Genomic DNA, 5,078 nt, shown 5'->3' with positions numbered 1-5,078 from the left:
GCCCCAGGTCAAACCTTCCCCAAAGTCAGTAAACCTCTGGACTTTAAGCTATGTTCACCTGTAAATTCTCCTTATAGCTTAGGGCAATCTGAGTTTGCTTTCTCTGTCTTGATATGGAAAGATCATTAACTAACATAAACTTATGTGCTTTGCAGGAAGTTGAAACACAATATGCATTTATGGGGATTTCCCAACTCCCAAACCATTGTTCAACCAAAAGACAACTTTCCTCATAATATTGCCAGTAAGGCAGTTATATACTTGTATACAATGCATTAGAGATAATGAGGTTGTGTAAAAGTAATTAAGTTATGGTCATAGAGTGAGTTGGTTGCAACACAATAATTCGAATCAAGGAACTTGAATTCCCACGCCCCTCGAGACATTATCAAGTCTCTTAGGAAATAGTGTTGAGATATTGCCTAAAGTGACATTTAAATTTTCCCTCATGTTCCTCTTAGTCGGATTGTGACAGATAGTTCCTGCTAAAAAGAACATAGTCACTTCTCTGACACAATTATTTTCCACTAAAAACAAAACATCAAACTGAAAGGAAAAGAGATTGTTGAAATAATAAGTCAGTTATTTATTAATACTATCAGATAACACAATCCTGGAACTAGAAAATTGGATTCAAGTTCTGAATTGCTCCAATTTTGCCCTAGGAGTTGTCTGGCAACCACACCAGAAGCCCACAGCTTATTTGAATAGAGGGAAATGAGTCTTGATCCCAATTTGTGAGATACCTTTGTTCAAATAAAGATGGAATATGGATAGATAGAACCTACTATTCTTTTAGCCCACATTTCCTTATTCATAGAAGGATGTCCTAGACTTCAGGATATGGAAAGAATTTTGTTTACCATCATTACTCCTGACCTTTGAGGAGCAACATTTTTTTTTATTTATAGAATTTCTGGAGAGTCATGATTTTCCAGGTTTACAAAAGTTCATTTTAAACTAGTTTCTTGTTCTTTAAACACTGATATTTTTGGTGGTGAGTGTCTGAGTTGAGGAAACAACACAGTGTAACAGAAAGAAGGTCTCACCAGGAGCTGAATGCTCTCTGGTCACTTTATCTATCTCATGAACTTCCTGTATAGAATAGATTTCTGTCTCTGAGACTCCGTTTTCTCCTCTACTAACAATGGGGCTTAGACCAGTTGATCTCAAGGGTTTCTCCCTCAGAGATGTAGGAGTCTAAGAGCAATATGATGATCCTTACTATAATGTCAGGAACTATCATTTGAAACTACACATCCTCTGTAGCGTTTAGTCCTCCATTGTAACAATCAGAAATAAATTCTCACTTATAGAATGACCAATACTCATGAAAGATTCTTGATTAAGGAATAGAATATGTCAAATTTGGCAGGAATATTTGAGTTTTATAAACAACGACAACAAAAAAATCCTAGGGCTAACTTTTGAGATTTAGATACTATCAAGTTATGCTGTAAAACAATGATTAAGTAGGAGATATTATTCTTAAATCTGTTTTGCCCTTATACAAGGAAATGCTTTCTGATCCTTCTTTAGTTAGCACTCATCATGAAAGAAGTAAATTGAAATTTTTCAGTGCATGTATTACTTCAGCGTATCACATGGGCAAGGGGCCTGACTATTCAATAGATGCCTTAGTGTGACATCCTTTTAGTTTCAAATTTGAGTTAAATTAGCATGCTGCTTTGCAACGGACATATGAAACAACAGTATACCAAAACTCACGGAAGACTGATGGCTTAGCTTTTTCTTTCTATGACTGAAAGTAGCTTTGTGTTTTTGACAGAGTCCTGTGGTTTAAAATAATTGTTTTTAGTTAAGTAGAAAAATCAATATAAAAAATTAAACGAATGGTATAACAGGCCATAATTATGGTTCTGGCTTCATTTCCACTCCTTTAGTGAAATGAGCATATATTAAGTTGAACCATATGACATTGCTATCTTCATAGGTCAAAATTTCATTTGGTTTCACCTAATACTTTATAACTCATTTATTTAAGCATTGGTTCTTACCCTATAACTGAAGAACTTATATCTTCCTTTAAAGAGGAAAAAAAAGTTTGCAGTTAGGAACTGTGGGTCTCAGAGTTTATAATGGAAGGAGACAGTTGAACTAAAGTGCTTTTTCCCAATAATTTAATTTAATTATTTTATTTATTTAGGTGGGGAGGGGCAGAGGGAGAGGGAGAGAGAGAATCTTAAGCAGCGTGGAGCCTAACGCAGGGCTGGATCTCACAATCCTGAGATCATGACCTAAGCCAAAATCAAGAGTTGGATGCTTAACCGACTGAGACACCCCCCCACTGCAACCCTTTAATTTAAACTATCAAAGTAGTACAACATGTACATTGGTAAAAAATATAAAAAAATAGTACAAAAGGACTAAAAAAAGAAAAGTACATGTATCTTGTCCTCCATCCCACTAGAAAAACGTGATATTCATTGAACTCCCTAGGCAATCACTTTAAATCCTTTCTAACTTTATTTCATTTGGTCACTGCTATGGGTCTGAATGTTTGTGTCCCCCACTACCCCCCAAATCCTTATGTTCAAATCCTATCCCCTAAGGTGATGGTATTAGGAGGGGCCTTTGCAGGTGATTAGATCATGAGGATGGAGCCTAGGAATTCGACTAATGCCCTCATAAAAGAGGCTCCAGAAGGATCCCTCCCTGTTTGGCCATGTGAGGTGACAACCAGAAGTTTGCAACCTGGAAGAGGACTCCATGCTGGCACTCTGATCTTGGACTTCCAGCCTCCAAAACTGTGAGAAATAAATTTCTGTTGTTTATAAACTACCCAGTCTATGGTATCTTGCTATAGCAGCCCAAATGGTTTAAGACGGTCATTCTCTCCTTAGCTTTAAATAACATGCTTATATACCTTTTCTTTTTGGTCAGTTTTAAACACTATTAACTCCCTGGCAAAGAAGATGATAAATGAGCTATTTATGTATTATGTCCTACTTCATCCTCCATTTCATATTTTGTTATTTGTAGTATTATTTTAGTATTAAAAATACACAGTACTATTTAGTATTTACTTTTTCTATTGGTTATATTTACAACCTTAAAGAAATACATACTTAATATTTCCACTTCCAGCTCCACCATCTTGAAACTCTTAAAAGCTCCCTATTTTTTTTTTTTAAAGATACATTTATTCAGTGCCATGACCAGACTATTATATTTAGCAATCAACAGCATGGGTGCAAAAAAAAAAAAAAAAAAACAACCTACATTAAAACCCTTTGTTGGAATGCTTTACACTTTCCATAGAAGAGAAACTAAAATAACCTGTTATACAATTAGTCACAAATACAGTCCTCAAGTTATTTGCCCACACACATGAGTATTGTTTAAAACATGTCTTCTTCATAGCAGCTAGGCCCTGCTACCACTGTGCTTGGCTGAGTTCACAAATCTGTTGTAACCTGTAGCTTCCCTGTCACTTCTCTGGCTCTCCTCTCCTGCTAAGCTGTTTCCTGGCAGTAATTAAAACCTCCTGCCACTTCCATAGCTACTGCTGCTGCTGGAACCACCATAGCCACCTTGGTTTCATGGGTTGGCAAAGTATTGGCCTCCCCCACCATAGGGGCCAGAGCTTCTGCTCCAAAATTTCCCCCTTTAATGGGTCCAAAATTTGAAGATGATTGTAATTGTCAAAATCATTACAGCTTCCGCCACCTCCAAAATTGCTTCCATCATTACCAAATCCATTATAGCCATCCCCACTGCCACCATATCCACCACCATCTCGACCACCACCAAAGCCACCTCACCAATGAAGTTTCCTCTGTGATCAAAGTTGTCATTCCCACCAAAACCACTTCCACGACTACCACCAGAGTTTCCAGAACCACTATGACCTCTTTGGCTGAATGAAGCACTAGCCATCTCTTGTTTAGATGGGGCTTTCCTTACTTCACAGTCATGGCCATTCACAGTATGGTATTTTTGAATGACAATCTTGTCCACAGAGTCATGGTCATTAGATGTTACAAAAGGAAAGCCTCTCTTCTTGCCAATGCCTTGGTCAGTCATGATTTCAGTCACTTCAATTTTCCCATACTGTTCAAAAATAATCTCTTAGATGGTGTACTTCAATGTCTTCTTTAATGCCACCAACAAAAATCTTTTTCACATTTAAGTGGGCACCAGGTGTTTGAGAATATTCTCTTGAGACAGAGAATATTGTGTCTTTGGTTCCACAACAATTCCATCCACCTTGTGTGGCCTTGCACTCGTGGCTGCATCCACCTCCTCCACAGGGACATACGTGACAAACCCAAAGCCTCTGGAGTGCTTGGTGTTTGGATCTCTCATTGCCACACAGTCTGTGAGCATTCCCCGTTGCTCAGAATGGCTCCTCAGACTCTTGTTGGTTGGTTCAAAGCTCAAAACCCCAACGAAGAGCTTCTGCAGCTGTTCAGCAGGCTCTTTGGGAGACTCTGACTTATACATGACAGCAGTGGGAGGAGGGACTTTAATGATGCTTACTCAGTGGTGTCCAGGGGTGGAAAGCAACTCTTAACATCTCTTATCTTATTATTTATTATGTAAGAGAAAGAACACATCTAAATTTCCCTTCAACTTTCTTCCTTCAACTCTCTCTTCTCCATAGACCTCTTGACTTCTGTCAACTCCACCATTATTTTTATATTGTTAGAATTTATAACATTCACCTTTTGTTCTGTGAATGGCCATTCAGTGTTGACACTAAATATTGAAAGTCAATAAAGTGTAATTATACTGTTTTGCTTATGTAAATAGTATTCACTATAGAACAAAATGCATCAGTTAGAATAGAAAAGGCAAATCTGTATCACTGGCCCATAGCACTAGGAGGGATGCTTCAAACGTCAGGATTATATAATTACATTTTCTTTTTTTTTTTTTAAGATTTTATTTATTTATTTGACAGAGACACAGCAAGAGAGGGAACACAAGCAGGGGGAGTGGGAGAGGGAGAAGCAGGCTTCCTGCTGAGCAGGGAGCCCGATGCGGGGCTCCATCCCAGCACCCTGGGATCATGACCTGAGCCGAAGGCAGATGCTTAATGGCTGAGCCACCCA

At 38.2% G+C, this 5,078-nt stretch overlaps 1 pseudogene; it reads right to left on the bottom strand.

The window, feature by feature from the left end:
• Positions 1 to 3,192: 3,192 nt before the first annotated feature.
• On the bottom strand, positions 3,193 to 4,467 carry LOC135362248 (heterogeneous nuclear ribonucleoprotein A1-like; annotated as a pseudogene).
• Between the last annotated feature and the right edge of the window lie 611 nt (positions 4,468 to 5,078).

The sequence above is a fragment of the Mirounga angustirostris genome, unplaced genomic scaffold, assembly GCF_029215605.1.
Source record: "Mirounga angustirostris isolate CCGP_5_RB_7025 unplaced genomic scaffold, mMirAng1.0.hap1 SCAF_1, whole genome shotgun sequence".
Taxonomy (NCBI): Eukaryota; Metazoa; Chordata; class Mammalia; order Carnivora; family Phocidae; genus Mirounga; species Mirounga angustirostris.
This window is presented reverse-complemented; position numbering and strand designations above follow the sequence as displayed.